The sequence below is a fragment of the Monodon monoceros genome, unplaced genomic scaffold (assembly GCF_005190385.1).
Source record: "Monodon monoceros isolate NGI ecotype Baffin Bay Population unplaced genomic scaffold, NGI_Narwhal_1 Super_Scaffold_1, whole genome shotgun sequence".
Lineage (NCBI taxonomy): Eukaryota > Metazoa > Chordata > Mammalia > Artiodactyla > Monodontidae > Monodon > Monodon monoceros.
In genome coordinates, this window is record NW_021703765.1 from 59,982,876 (window position 1) to 59,999,290 (window position 16,415).

Sequence of the window (16,415 nt, forward strand, 5' to 3'; positions counted from 1 at the left end):
GTAGTGTATCACTTTAATTGATTTTTGGGTGTTAAGCCAACCTTGCAGTCCTAGAATAAATCCCAGTGGGTCATGATGCATAATCCTTTTTATATATTGCTGGATTCAGTTTGCTAGTATTTTGTTGAACATTTTTTTTTATAATAAGAAAAGCAATTTTATTTTTGTCTCCCACTGATACTTTTTTTTTTTTAACATCTTTATTGGGGTATAATTGCTTTACAATGGTGTGTTAGTTTCTGCTTTATAACAAAGTGAATCAGTTATACATATACATATGTTCCCATATCTCTTCCCTCTTGCGTCTCCCTCCCTCCCACCCTCCCTATCACACCCCTTCAGGTGGTCACAAAGCACCGAGCTGATCTCCCTGTGCTATGCGGCTGCTTCCCACTAGCTATCTCCCTTATGTTTGGTAGTGTATATATGTCCATGCCTCTCTCTCGCTTTGTCACAGCTCACCCTTCCCCCTCCCCATATCCTCAAGTCCGTTCTCCAGTAAGTCTGTGTCTTTATTCCTGTCTTACCCCTAGGTTCTTCATGACATTTTTTTTTCTTAAATTCCATATGTATGTGTTAGCATACGGTATTTGTCTTTCTCTTTCTGACTTACTTCACTCTGTATGACAGACTCTAGGTCTCTCCACCTCATTACAAATAGCTCAATTTCGTTTCTTTTTATGGCTGAGTAATATTCCATTGTATATATGTGCCACATCTTCTTTATCCATTCATCCGATGATGGGCACTTAGGTTGTTTCCATCTCTGGGCTATTGTAAATAGAGCTGCAATGAACATTTTGGTACATGACTCTTTTTGAATTATGGTTTTCTCAGGGTATATGCCCAGTAGTGGGATTGCTGGGTCATATGGTAGTTCTATTTGTAGTTTTTTAAGGAACCTCCGTACTGTTCTCCATAGTGGCTGTACCTTTGTTGAACATTTTTGCATCTAATTTGTGATTTTCTGTTCCTGTGATGTCTTTTTATGGTTTTGTTATCATCTCATAGGATGAATTGAGAAGTGTTTTCTCCTTTTATATTTTTCAGAAGAATTTGTAAAGACTTAGTGTTAATTCTTCTTTAAATATTTGGTAAAATTCACCAATAAAGTCATTTAGCCTGGGCTTTTCTTTGTGGGAAGTTATGAAATTACTAATTTAATCTCTTTTTATAAGTCTATTCAGATTTTCTATTTCTTCTTGAGTCAGTTTTGGTAGTGCCTTTCTAGGAATTTTTCCGTTTTATCTGTTGTCTAATTTGTTGGCATACGGTTGTTTATGTATATTCCATTATACTCCTTTTTACATTTGTAAGATAGATACTTAATTTACTGGAGGGCAGGTCTAACTTAACAGGAAGGAAATGCTCACGGGTACAGTTCATTCTGCGTCCAGCACTGTCTCCCCTGAGGTGTGCAGACTCCCTTCTCCACTGCTGGAGGTCAAGGTTCTGTCTGTGCAACTCCAGCCCTCTCAGGAGCCTGGGTCTCAGAGGGGTGATTCATTCCTTGAATCTTCTACACGGGGCTTGTATACCAGGGCCCTTCTAAAAATAGGATTTGGCTCAGGGGTCATCCTGGGACCTGCCATGAGCAGAGCCATTCTGACAAGTGGTCAGGAGTAGATCCCAGGGGAGACTTCTGGTTCAGGTCCCGGCACGGCCACAGTCACTGTGTGACACCGGGCAGGTCACACGTTCTCTCTCTGTGAGACGGGCAGTCACGTGTCCTCGGTCTCCTAAGACACTCGTAGGGGTTCCCTGGCTTGATTAAACGAGTCGAGTGCATTGGAATACTGCCTGACACAAAGGAAGCACCGTGCCCGTCGTGCGGGGTTTATGTGGTTGTTTAGGTTAAGTGTCCTGCTTTGTGCTGCTCCCACGGGACCCTCACCCACCCTCCCACTCACCTGGACAAGGAAGAGGACAGCTGTGTCTCTCTTTGTACCCCTGTCCCCTCACACTGACTGGTGCGTGGTCACTGCTCGGCTCTGGACTGACCTCCCGTTTTCAAAGGTGACTGAGACCGGAGAGCCGTGCTTCTTGTCTTGGAGCATCTGTGTGACTCGCGGGGCTAGAGGAGCCGAGGGTGAGAGCAGAGGGCAGGTGTCCAGTCTGGGGAGACGGAGGTTAACTCGGTATTTTGGCCTGTGATTTTTCCAGTGTTTGGCCTGTGCTCTAACACAGTAACTAAAACCCCGGAATGTGCCATGACTTTATCTCAACTTTTGAAGAAATTAATGCTTTTGCCAAAACCAGGAACCTAAAAGGTCTCAGAACTGTCTGGACACGTCCCAGAATTTATAAGCAAGATGAAGAGGAGCCCCAGAGACAATTGCGGGCACCTCTCTCCACATCCAGATCCTCCGAGAAAGGCTTGTGGTTGCGGAGTGACCACTGCCTTAGAATCTTCCAGAGTAGTGATCCCAGCGCTGCTCTGTAATTTAGCAACAACACACACCAAACGTGGACACGCGCGTGCCACAGCCGTGTGTGCAGAGTCACGGCACCCACGTGGAGTGCAGGCTAACGCAGTGGGTGCCGGCTCTCCAGGGACAGTCGGAGTTCTGTGGGAACTGGCATAGTTGTGTCTAGGATCTGAGTTACACCATAGTTGTGGCCCGCCCAGACCTGTGAAGGTTTTTCAGCCCTCCAGCTTTTGGATGAAATTGAGAAATGTAATATATTTGAAAAGCAAAATAAAACATTTTTCTGAATAGCCACTTTGAATATATTAAATATTAAAATATTCAGTGTGTTTTAAACTACGATACATATACCTTTCACCTGAAATGTGAAGTGGCAGAGCAGACCATTTCCACCACCTCTTGAAAGGGCCTCCCTTGACCCTGGTGTCAGTTTTGCGAGGGCACCACCACACAGCCCTGCTGGTGGGGAAGGCAGCTTGGGGGTGCCCTGAGCTGACCACTGGCAGAACACATGCAGCAGACGTGGAAGCTGTTTCTGGAACTTTCCAGCCAGGACTCTACTTTCCTGGCGTCTGGCTTTCTCAGGCTGGGGAGGCTGGTGAGAGAGCTAGGCTGGTTCATAGGGGTGGACCGATGACAGCTGCATAATTCTGTCTTTAGAAAGAGTCTGCTTCTGGCAATTGAGTTTTTCCAGAGGCAAAATTAGAATTCTTTCTTCTTTCCTGAGGGACTTTCGGAGTTCTTATGAAGAGTGCTAAATATCCCAGAAATTGTATTCCGACACCATAGCCTCTGTTACCACAAGCTGGTTGGCTGTGCCGTTCTCGTGAGCCCTGACAGCACCGTCCGCCCAAAGGGTGTGATGGGTCAGCACGGTGGGAGGACAGCGGGAAACACCTGCCCTGTGGACCAGGGCTGCCCTCGCAGCATGCCCAGTTTACACGTGTGCACACAGACGTGTGCGTGCTGAGCACCGCTCTTGAAAATTGTGTTGAGTAGCAATCACTTAGGCCCTGATTCTGCCTTGTTTCCTCTGTGTGGTGTGCACAGGTCACAGATTCTCCGAGCCCCAGTTTGCTAATTTAATCCAAATGAGGAGTTTGGATTGGTCCAAAGTTTCAGAAGCAACCTGGGGGTTTTGTTTAAACGCACGCTCTGGTTGAGCCAGGGTAGGGGTGGTGCCTGAGATCCTGCATTTCTAACCAGCTCCTTGGACCACACTTTGAGTACAAGGCTTAGATGGGTTGTTTTATTTCACCTTCCCAACGGCTGTTTGATGGAGGACTCTTAGCCTCATTTTACAGATGAGGAAACGGGCTTCACAGCTGATAGAGTCAGGTGGCAGGACTGGAACCCAGACTGGGGTCTAACTGCCCTGAATTTATCCACTATAAAGACTTCATACTGCTTTCCATTTTCTTCTGGGTTTGCAAGAGTAGCTGCTGTTCTCACAGGAGTAAAAGCCACTTAGTAGGGAGTAGCTTAGCTGTTGTGAAAATCAATACTGCCATAAACGCAGAATAACAGTAATTTTTTTTTTTCCAATAGAGGGAAAAAGTACCATAGTAGCATCAACAGTGTGTAGGTAAACTCCATGGTCTGGTAATATAGGGGTATCGTTGCATGTTAGGAAACTATTTAGGGCTATTTAATTTAGACTGATTTATTTAATAAATGTTTAATCCACCGTCAGCTTGCTAGCTCTGTCATGCTGCATGACCTTTCTACAAAATGAGGGGCGTCAGGTGCTGTGGTCGGAGCACGTATAGGGCATTCACATTGCTATATAAGAACTTCTCTGTGTTGCAGTTTTTTAAGCACTAAGAATACATTAGTGAATTATTCCCTGCTATAGGCTGACGTCCACAAATATCAAATAAACTATTACTGTGTTTTGAGTCTGCAGGAATATAAAGTTTGTGTTCTTTTAAAATCCTCATTCATGACTTTAAGTGTCGCAAACTTACTAAAATGTACTGTTTTGTTCTTTAAAGGCCAAATTCCAGGGCTTAAGTTTTATGTGGAAAATTTCATCTCAGGGCAGAATTTTACAGCGTAGTCATAAACCTCAGAGAACGGGAATTTGTAATGGACAGAGGCATCGACTCTTACTGGAGTCGCGTTAACAGGCATACGAGACACGTAAGTGGCTCCAAGGGCCTCTGGCAACATGTAGAGATACAGAATCTTTAACATGGTTTTGCAAGTTAGTGCCTCAAAGGAATACAAGTAAGTCCACAGCGATCTGCTGACCTCCTCTGGTTAGTTTCAGGGCCCTTCGTTTGTGGTTGGGGAATTGTGAGCTCCCAGCCTGCCTCTCGGCAGCCCTTGAACCTTGGACAACATGCTCACCTCCCCGAGCCTCGCTCCTTCCCCTGTAAGGTGGGAATGAGGTGATGTGCCCTGCTTGAAAGTACCTAGAACTGAGCAATGCCTCTTCCTGAAGGTTTACAGATGCTAATTTGCTATGCAGCCACGTAAAGACATTCCTAACTCTCCAAATGGTGTTTACCTGTGAAAGTCTCTGTGGGACACCCATGGGGTGTGGAACTTGGTGGGGACACAGGAGGCAGGGCCGAGACGCCCATGGTGAGTAAATGGGAAGATTGGACCAGGCTGGACGCTGACCCAGGTTCTCTGTGACAGAGATTCTGGCCTAGCAGAGCAGCTCTTTGCCACCCGAGATTTTCTCTGAAGTTTATGAGCTCTGAGGTAAAATCCCTGCCCTGTGCTGCCTCGTTTGGCGATTCAGGTCACTCCTCTTGTCATGTTTGGATCTTAGCTGGAAGCCAATGCCTGGAGCTTATTCAGTTCCTTAGATCAGCAGTTGTCTGCAGACAGAACCCAGGACGAGTCCACCCGACAGCGAATGCCTGCCTGCCAGTCATGTTCAAGGTCCATACGTTTCCTCCTAAGGACTGTCCACGTGGTGTGTATGTGTCACACGGATCAATGAATGGAGGACCTTTGCAGAGGGAACCTTGGGGATGAAGGCAGAGGCTTTGGTCCTGGTTGCCATCACAGCCCCTCGTGAAAGTGTGTGTCTTAGGTGCCCTTTCCTGGCATCGTCTCCAGGGCCTCGCTGCACATAGGCAGCCTCAGGCAGCTTGGAGACGTTTTGTCACATTAGTGAAATCAGCCCATCAGAGCACTCATTTTAAAGATGTACATGTACAGTGAGGAGGGAGGAAAGAGTTCTTGGCCGCACGTGGTTTTTTTACACTTTCCTGCTTGTGTGTTTGTGTTCAGCTGAGCACTTTCCCCATACCCTTCTCGCATGGGTGCTGCTGTGTTCTCTGAGTGAAGGGAGAAGAAATCCTGGCACCTGTCAGCTAAAAACATGTTGTCAGGGTCAGCGGGAGTGAGTGACTGTTAGGGCCGGACTGCTGGATCAGGTCAGGCAGTCCTGCGTTCCTCCCGAAGCGTCCTCCTGAGGCCACTGCTTAAAAGGGCAGAGGAACAAAAGTGAGACCAGTTCCTGAGGCTTAGCCCTGCCAGTCTTCACTTAGGCCAAGGAGAGGGGCCAGGCCCGCATCAACCAGGCAGCGAGGCTCACAGGCCAGACCAGCCCTGCTGGGCTCCCCTCGGCCAGGCGCAGCCAGACAGCGTGCACCTGCTCTGGGGTGTGGGTGCCTGCCATCCATAAAGACAAGCCTGTTTAAGTGATTTTTAAACGATTAAACAAAATGCACAAGGAGCTTAATTTAGATAGACTCCCCTGCCTCCAAATGCCCCGTGGTGAGGAAGCCAGCCCAACAAGTGGGTGTGTAAAGGCAGAGGGGGCCCAGCAGCCACCAAAAATGAAAAAATGTTGATTGTTTTGATGCATGAAATATACATCTTAAATAATGTCAGGGCTTCCCTGGTGGCACAGTGGTTGAGAGTCCGCCTGCCGATGCAGGGGACGCGGGTTCATGCCCCGGTCCGGGAGGATCCCACATCCTGCGGAGCGGCTGGGCCCATGAGCCATGGCCGCTGAGCCTGCGCGTCCGGAGCCTGTGCTCCACAATGGGAGAGGCCACAACGGTGAGAGGCCCACGTACCTCAAAAAAAATAATAATAATAAAAATAAATAAATAATGTTAAACCCCAAAGTGGACTCTTTGCAACCATTTCAACATGCAATTATGCCCCTCAGCAAAGGACAGAACAGGTTTTCAGGTCTCAAGTTGATGAAACCCCTACTTTTCAAGAACCAATTCACTTGGGGTCTTATGAACGTCCCTGCCTGAGCTGACCAGAACTGCCGGCCAGGACCTCAGCTGCAGGGACGGGGAGGGTCCTCACCCAGCCTGTGACTGCGAAGAAATCAGGGAAAGTGTAACACAGGGAAGGGAGTTACGTTTTAGGATTTTTGCTCAAGAAAAGCCAGGCTGGGGCTTCCCTGGTGGCGCAATTGTTGAGAGTCCACCTGCCGATGCAGGGGATGCGGGTTCGTGCCCCGGTCCGGGAAGATCCCACATGCCGCAGAGCCATGGCCGCCACTGAGCCTGTGCGTCCGGAGCCTGTGCTCCGCAACAGTGAGGCCACAACAGTGAGAGAGGCCTGTGTACCGCAAAAAAAAAAAAAGTCAGGCTGTGTTGAGTGGCACGTGCAAATGTGTACAACTGTTAATTTTCCTACTGAAATTCCCATTTCTTTTATCCACGTGAAAGCTCTGAAAAATCTTCTAGATGATCCTTTTGTACCTTCCCTGCCTGTCCCCAGTAGCTAGAACAGAGGGGTGGTGTCTCTGGCCGACCCGGGACCGGTGGACATCAAGCCCCTGACGGCTGACCACGGGGCGGGGCCGACTCACTGTCCTGTTTCTCTGCTGGTCGTTCCAACAGAGTTTAGTTTTGCTTTGACCACACGTCCTATGGCCCACGTGCCATCGCTGTTTGCCCTAAATAAGGAAAACAGAGGCTCTTCTGGGCCCCGAGCAGTGCTTGTGGCGGCGTTACTGGGCGGGGGCTGGCCTGATGCCCTTTCCCTCGCAGCCCCAGGGTAGCAGAACCACTGGAGGTATTTTCTGTGCATGAAACAAGCTGTCTAGACCACGGGGAGAGGGAGAAGTCTTCTCCGGGGACAAGGTCTGTTCTTCTCATTACCTGTGGTTCTTGTAAAGTAACACTGGGTAGTAAGGAGAGTCCTCACTGTATCACTTCTCTGTGGTCTATTTGTGCTCCCTGAGGCGGGGGTGGGGGGTGGAGAAAGGAGAGAGAGAGAGATGCGTGGCGGGGGGAGGGAGGAGGGGGTGGTGGGAGGCAGCCAGTGAGGGTTCCCTGCTGTGGCCCTGACTTTGCCAGCTGGGCTGCGGCTGCCAGAGCTTAGCCACAGGGGCCTTACAGCTACTCTCAGCAGCGAGCGGCCCTGGGGCACGAGGAGACGGTTGGCCAGGCTCTGGGCTGCAGGAGGGATGCCGTGCTCATGCAGCCAGGGGACCCAACCTGCCAAGGTTAGCGCTCCGTGGGCGCTCTCTCCACTTCTCCAACTCGGCGAGCTTCTAGCGGAGATCAGGGGCAGGAGTGTGGTATTTGACGGGCAGGTTCCCCCTTTTCTGCCTTGTCTGGCCCGAGGGAGGCCAGGCGGCTGGTGCAGGCGGGTCCTTGCTTTGTGTTGTCAGCCTGTCGCCGGGTGGTCAGCTGCCCTGGGGGGCAGGGCGCTCCGAGACCCTGTGACACCCTGCTTCCTGCCACAGTCCTGATTCCTGGGCGGCTGTTGATAATTGGTGGCCATGGCCTGTGGTTGGAGCCACAGCGCTTGAGTCTGGCACCCGGGCTGGGCGCCGATATGATGTGATGAGGTGAGGCGGGGACAGGCAGACAGCCCCCTCCCCGCCCCCCCCCCCCCCCCCCCACGCCTGCCCGCCGGCTCCCACTGTAGCTCCGAGAGGCGAGGAGGCGGCCTGGAGCCGAAGGGATGCTTTCAGCTGGGGGTAGGGGGCTGCGTCAGGGCAGGACCCTCGGCAGAGGACTGATTATGTCCACTGAGCCCCTGGGCAATGGTACCCTGAAGGAAGCCCCATTTAAAAACCTAGTCTTGAAAAAAGGTACATTCCAGACCAGCCGGGGAGGCTGCTCTTGGGCTTGCGGTGGTTCTCAGAGTTTGGTCTGAGGACAGAGCTGAGAAGAGTAGAAACTCTTTCCCGAGAAGCTGGCGTCTGCCTGGAGGGTCTGTCGCCCTGGGAACCCTGCAGGGCTGGCCCTGCTGAGGAAGGTGTGCTCTAGGCTCTTTGGTTCCTATAGTGGGAGGAGCGCAGTGCACACGGTTGTCAGTTTGGAGTTTTGTTTGTTCAGATGCTCTGTGCCTGAGGCTGAAACCTCCCCTGGAAATTCTGTCACTTGCTGCCACACGTGTGGGTTCTGTTTTTTTCACCCTGACTCTTTGAAAACAGCATTTTAAAGGAAAGGTGCATTTCTCAGGATGTGGGGGGTTATTGGGCAGTTTCTCAGGTCAGCAGTGCAGTAACAGTAGAGGTTAGGAAGGAGAACCGTGACCCTGACAGGGAGAGACGGACAGACAGATGGATGCCAGGTGGGGAGCCCTCAGACGCGACTGCTCTTAACCGTGAACAAGGCGGGGACTTGTGCAGCTGTGTTTCTTCCTGATACACTTTCCTAAATTAATGATGTGGGGGTGGAGGTGAGGGTGGATTTTAAGTGAACGCTGTGGAGGAAATTATGGTTTTATGTATGCATTTTCCCCTATTGATAGCAAAGGGATAGACGTTTAAAAGGTTTGTAATTGCTTAGTCCTCTTCTGTGTTTTCAGAAAATCCTGTCAATCATCTTTGATGGGAACATATTTAACTAAATTTCTTTCTGAAGAGATCGTGAAGCTCTAGATTATAAAATGCACGAAGAGCTGTATTGGGTGCCTGCTTGAACCTCAGTAGATTAGAAAGATGCTCTTCTAGCTGGATGGACTCGCATTGCAACTGTCACCGCCTGCCCGCTGGTGCGTCCACGTCCCCCAGCCTTGGCCTGGAGTCAGCAGGTGTGGTGCGGGCACACCTGCCCCAGAGGCCCTGTGCCATCCCTGTGCTCGGCTCCCCTCTCTCCTCCCACAGACAGTAGGTGTCACCTCCCACTTCTATTATCAGGCAAGATATTTTAGGTAAACATATGAATAGAAACAGTAACTTTTATTAACCATGGGGATCCCGCGGAGTAGTAACAGCATAGCGGGATGGCGGGATGGTGGTTACAGGTGAGAGGCTTTAGCAGAACCTGAGCAGCACGGAATTTGTCAGCGAGGGTTTGGTGGAGTGCGGTTCTGTGCCAACACTGTCCAGAGAAGGTGGCATTTCTTCCTCGCTTTGTCTGTCACGAGCCCTGAGATGTGCTGCCTGCTGGGGACCCCGCAACAGAGCGCGATGTGTCCCAGGGTCACTCCATGCTGGCGCTGGGCCGGGGCTGCAAGTCCGCTCTTAAGGGGCCGTGAGGGGGCGTCTGAAGGAAGCGGAAGCCAGGGTGGCACCGTAGCTGGGGTTTATGGGGGTGGCTCTTTGCCCCTTGTGTTGTTCTACTTGTCGTAGGATGGATGCGAATAGCCAGCCCACCCCAAGGAAAAGAAAATTCAAAGTATGGAATATAATCATCCTGATGATGGCTCTTAACTGTTTTGCCTTCTGAACTTCAAACTGTGAAGTTATTCATATAACACAGGCTGAATTTCCCTCTTTGACCACAGTGTTTAATGAGTGTGAATTTTCATTCAGCCGCTAAAGTCTCCAAGAGTATTTTTATACTGAGTTCACAGACTTGAGGCAATTTTAGTCTGTAGACTCCACCCCCTGCTCCCACAGTCTTCCTGCCCCCCACTGCCCCATGTCTGTAGGATCTGGGAAAGAATTCACTGGCCTTTAGGAACATCTAGCACTTTACAAGTGTCACAGAGCCGTAAGAGTAAGACACCCCAAGGCTGTCATCACCACACCCATGCCCAGGGGGACAGGGCACAGTTCCTGTGCCCCAGTGGACACGGGGGCCTGGGAGAAGCCACCTGGAGGGCAGCCCTGGGGTCTCCACGTCCCTGTAGGTTCCAGCACTTGGGGGAGCGATGGGGGTGCTGCCATGGGGGGTGGGGACAGCAACCCCAGGTCTTGTGACGTCACCGTGTTTTGCGTGATGCCTCCTCTGAGTGAGGCCGAGGTGTCCGCCTGCCCCCCGCCCCATTATCAGGGCTGTAAGGGCATAAACTATACATCTGGGGCTTCAGAGTAGTTAAATGTTGAGAAGAGGGCGTGTGTGGAGGATGATGCGTTCATTGGGGGACAGGCCTCGTGGAATGGGGGGTCCACCCTCCCGAAAGCAGAAGCGAGTGTCGTGTTGGGAGCCTCAGGCAGCAGAGCCAGGCCCCGCGTTCTTTAAAAATAGCCCAGACACTCGTGCCTCTGGCAGAGTCAGCCCAGCTTCTCCCTGGACGATGTGCTTCTCTTGCTGCTGGAATTCTCGACGCAGCCTGGAGTTTCTTGGAGATGTCTCCATAAAAATAGGGAGATGCCATCATCACCTTGTCCCTGCCACTGTGAGAGATGAAATCAGGGTCTGAGGTGTCTTCCTGTGAACTTGAGACGCGATGCTGTAAAACCCCTGGTTGGGTGGCAGTGACTCATCACTACAGCATCATCGGCCTACAGCCCCTGGAAAGCAGGGGGCGTGAGCATCTGTCTTTGGTCTAAAAGTCTTCCCTTCATGGCCTGCTTTTTGGCGTCCTTCTGCTGACGTCGGTAGTTGTTGGAATCAAGAACTGCCCAGTGGGCTGTGTCCAGACTCCATTTTGAAAATTTGGAAACCCTGAGGGATCCTATTATTTTCTCAGAATGCTATGGTTCCTGTATACTTGTTTTTAATAGTTCTTCCAGAATTCATTCTCTTCTTCCCCTGGCCTCCCCACCCTTCCTTTCCGTGTACCCCCATTGCACATCCCCTCCCCCGCCACATCCTGCGGGGCCGGGGCGTGGGCGGACAGGGCGGGAGAGGCAGCAGGACCCCACCTGCCACACTTCTGTGTCACCCGGGCCCAGGGTTGGGTGCCTCCTTGGTTCTCGGGAAGCCGTGGTGGGCTCGAGTCTGTCCCATGAGTGCAGCTCTTCAGAGCCTGTTGGGAGTTCCCCGGGGGGGCAGGTGACAGGCCTCACCGCACCTTCTGCAGCGCTGTGCACGGCCGGCACCCTGGGCCTCCCGGGCTAGGGGGAAATTGGGGAGAAATGAATGCGGTGTGAGGTGGTGGGTGTGTGTGTGCGCCCGCATGGGGAAACTGCTCCTGAGGAGGGCGGTGGTCTCAGAGGACGCGGGGAGCCCTGACTGCAGTCCAGGGAGTGGCTGGGCTTCGGGCCCCAGAAGCCCCGCAACGTCTGTGGTTGAGACCAGAAGTGAGAAATCTGGAGACGGACACCGTGACGAACAGGTGTGCTGAATTTCATCCGATTCTTGCATTCAGAAGTGGGGAATGCAGGGCTTTGTTTTTGTTTTTTAATGTGAAGCTTCTTCTACTTGTCCTGTGGAAGTTATTTTCTTGAGAAGGTGTAAAACCAGGCCGTTGGCGACAGAGCCACATCCGGGGGGCTGGTAAACACTTTGGGGCTGAGTGCCTCTGAGCCGTCTCCACAGCGGGGTGGCAGGAGGGGGTGGGGGGCTCAGGAATCGTGAAGGAAGAGGGGACAGGAGTCACTCATCTGTCACTGTTACTACAGAATGTATGCGGGGGTAGCAGCTGGCTTTGGGGGTCTCTGAGCCCCTTCCCACCTACCATCCCAGCTTCAGATGTCCTGCCATGTGTGGTCTTTACAGTTCGCCTTTTATGAGGTGTTTTTAGTAGGATGTTCCTGCTTAAAGTGAAGGAGGCCGTGGAAGGACAGGGGTGCCCACACACCCCCTGCTAAGCTCGGAGGGGCTGTTGGTAGCACAGGACCTGGGTCTGGATGACACCATGCTTCTCCCCAGGAACCATCTCTGTTTCCTCCAGTTTTCACTCTGGACCACTCTTGGGGGGGAGGGAGGGGGAGTATGTGTAGCCCCAAAGAGAGTAAAGCCTCGCACTTTCCAGTCGTTAGCGTTTGAAAAAGCAGTCTGTTTTCATGGACTGGTTCACCCAGAGTTCAAAGTGAAGGGCTTCTGTCACCCAGGGCTGCCGGCCTCAGCTAGTGGCGCCCTGGGGGCCGGTTCCTGCCATCCTGTGCCCGGGCCCCCAGGAGCTGCTCTGAGCACATCTCGAGTCCCGGCGTTAGCATTTGTACTAGAGGGCCTGTCATCAGTCCGTGTGGACCACCCGTCCTCCATCTGTGGCCACAGGACCCCCAGGAACCCCAAGACCCTCCCGGGGGTCAGTGAGGCAGGACTTCCTCCTTGTACCTCAGCCACATGTCCCGCCGGTGCAGGTGAAGCAGAGGGGAGGCCACTGGGAGTAAAGAGGTGAGCACTGTGTAAAGTGTGGCAACGGGAAGTTATTTTGTTACATGTGTTAACATGTGGTGAGTTTATTTTTTAATGAATAAATATTTAACATCTTCAAGTTTTAATTTCAAATACGGTAAGGACTGGTAGACGTCATCCACACAGAGCTCTTTGGGGTAATTGGTCATGTTGGGGTACAGAGCAGCCCTGGGACCAAAGCCCTTGAGGGCGGCTGATCTCCGAGCAGGAGGGAGGGCCTGGGGAGTAAGCTCTGCCAGTCTGGACACGTGGGGACGGGGGGACACTTCTGGTGCTGGCACCTCAGCAGGGATGCAGCAGGGCCCAGGGCACAGGGCACGCCGACCACAGCCTGAGAGCAGGTGGTTCCCTTTGAAAGAAAGGTGGGAGCTTCTATACAGTTTCCCACAGCTGAAGTCTGTCTTACCCTTGTTTGTGCTGAACTTTTTAGTTTGACATTAGATCAGAAGATTCATGCCTATCAGACAACATAAAGGGTTCTACATGCTGTCTCAGACCAGAAGAAATAAAATCCAGAGCAGGTAAAGATCTGAACAGAAAAATCTTAGAAGAAAAACATTTTTAGAATACTGGAGAGAAGAGCTTCCTAATCAATGGGAAGCTTAGAAGCCATAAAGGAAAAAGATTGCGACAATATTTGATGACATAAAAATTAAAAAAATTTATATCATCTACAGAGAAACTCACACCAAAGTTTAAAGAAGTGACAGACCAGGAGAAAATATTTGCAACGCATGTAACAGATAAAGATTTATAGCCATAATATGTAAAGACTGCTTACAAATAAAATAAATGAGAAAACTACAAATAAACTAATATTATGAAAAAGAAAGATACAAATTTACCAGTAATCATAGGGAAAGATCACAATCACTAGTAACCAGGGAAATACAAATTAAAACAAGATACATGTTTTTGCCCATCAGATTAGTACACGTGGAAAGGACCGAGGGTCTGGGGCCATGAGGCAGGAGACACCCTGCCCTCTCCTTGACAAGAGGAGCATTTACAAGGTTGTATCAGTTTTTGGAATTTTTTCATAGGGATGCTTACAAATGTGGGTCACACACAATCTTTTGGTCATGGTAGAAAAAAAAACAAAACCCAACCACGTAACACCCATCGCTTGGAGAATGCACATCCCAGTGTTCTGTGTTTAGGAACTGGCAGCACCACAGGGGAATGATGTTGGTTCACGTATTTTCTTGTTTAAAGGTGTCTGTGATGTATTGAGTGGAAAAAAGAACAATATATTTGTACAGTGATTCCATTCATTAAAAAGAAGAAAGCCCTTATTCAACAGGCAACACACAGATACACACAACGGGTGAATTGTGCCCCAGACGGCGTGGGCGTGGGGGTCGCAGTGAGAGCTGCCGGCCTGTGCAGGGGAACTTATACATTATACACTATTTCCATCTATGTTCTTTGAATTTTAAAGAAGTCTTCATTATTTTTATAATAAAAATGCTTTTCAAATGAAGCACATATATACCCTCAAATGTGCATAGAATTATGAAAATGTAATTTGATTGTTTTGCTGCAAATGGTCATCCGCATAGCCTTCCATATTCAGGAAAAGATGACCTAGAATGACATCCTCCCAGTGAAGAATTAACACGCAAAGATGTGTGCGGGGCCCCTCGTCGTAATCGTCATCCAAAAAGCAAAGCAGTTTTCTTAAGAAGAGGAAACATTTGTCAATTCCAGGGCACGATTTAACCTGAAAGGCAAGTTTTGAATACTCTGCTGTTCATTCACAAAATAAAAATAAAAGTTGGTAAAACAAAGCATTATTTTGGGTTCAGTCTTCATGCTGCATTAGTCGCCCTTGACTCCCTGCTTCCTATCTGCTTGTCCCTGGAGCAGGGGTCTGTGGGTTGGTGGCTCACCCTCCATTCATCTCCTGAGATGCCCCCTTGTGCTTGGCAGCCAGGGTGGGCCTCACCCCTGCCTGCGGGAGCCGTCCTCTAGGTGGGCACCTGTGCAGTGGGCTCCAGAGCCTGTCCTCAGTCCACCTCTTCATGATGACGCTGGGCCCACCCATGCCTGATGCCAGGAACACAAGGTGATGAAGGCAGGTCCCTCATCGCTTATGCACACAGCCTCATCCTGTGTCGTCGATGACGAGGTTTGGGGTCCAGATGCGTGGGCACCTTGTGACACAGGGTGTCCTGGACACGGGACAGTTGTCTGCAAAGGCAGGGGGTTGTGAAGACGTGTTTCTCCCTCACAGGTGTGTCACACACCCCATAGCGCATGAGGATAAACGAGGTCACGCTGGTATCTGTACTCCAGCTGCAAAGTCCCAGCCTAGACCCTCCGACAGAGAGTGATTTCAGTTTCCAGGAGACTCCACCTTGAAGATTCTGATCGTCCCTGGGAGGTACTTGGGTGGCTCCCTGGGGGCTTCCTCCCCAGAGGAAGTACAAGCGCAATCTCCTGCCCATCAGTCACGAGGCCTCTGGGCGTCCGGAGCAGAAAACTATGGTGGGGAGCCTAACGTGTGGGCCCAGCGGCCCCGCCCCTCCTGCTGCTGGGGCTTTGCCTCCGGCACCTGCTCAGCCTCCAGCCAGGGGTGCGTCCAGCACACCCGCCTGGGCCCTGCTGCTCCCCACGGGGGGCTGTGGGGTCCTCAGGCCTCACACTCATCTGTTCTGCAGCGCACCCCCTCCCCTGCCTGGGGCCACTGGCCTTCCCGCCCGGTCCAGCAGGCATGTTTGTCAGTCTTTGTCCATCAGGTGTGCAGGGTGGAGGGCTGGGGTGGAGGATGGCTCCACAGGGTGGAGCAGGACACAGTGGGACCCAGGAAGACTCTCCCTCTACCCCAACGGGGTGGATGTGGGGCGGCACCCAGCCCCTGCCTGCGTTGCGCAGGTGTGAGCCTGCACTTGAGAGCAGTGTACCCACTGGCCGGTGGCCTGAGCCCTGCTGCAGCAAGAGGGTGTGCCGTGCGTGCATGTGTGTGTGTACGTGTGTGCACATTCGTGTGCCCGTGTCCACACGTGTGTGCGTCCCAGGCAGCACCACCGCAGACAGGGCTGTCCCCGTCTTGCCCTTCCTGCACTGTGCCTGCCCCCTGCACAGCCACCTCCGCTCCAAGTGTGGGGAGAACAGGGCAGCACTCGGCCCGGCGGGAGCGGGAAGTCTGGACTGACCTTGGCCCTGGGCTCCGCTTCCCCTGAGAAGCCAAGGGCTGGCACTCTCTCCTCGAACTGCCCGTGAAGGTGCCCAGTGGGGAGCACGTGGTAGCGGTTTAGACGGGCTTCTGTAACGGTGTGGTCAGAACCCAGTGGTGCCACAGGACTGGAGACCATGGAGATGCGTCTCCTCAATCACCTCCCCTGGTGGGGCCTTCTCAGAGCGGAGCTGGGTCTCTTTGTCAGCGTGTTTTCCCTCCAGTGTGCTACACGGCCCCTGCGTGGAGGTGCTTTGGGAATCATACTTTCCACCCCCCTGGGGGTTGGGGGATCTGGCAGGGATGGGGCCCCAGAGCTTCTTGTGTCCCAGGAGATGGCACCCAGGAGCTGCCTGCCCTGGGGAAGGTCCCTGTGTGGTGGCTGCCCAT

At 51.6% G+C, this 16,415-nt stretch overlaps 1 protein-coding gene across 1 annotated transcript in view; it reads left to right on the forward strand.

The window, feature by feature from the left end:
* Positions 1–16,415, forward strand: part of LDLRAD4 (low density lipoprotein receptor class A domain containing 4) — a 308,963-nt gene that overhangs the window by 271,442 nt on the left and 21,106 nt on the right.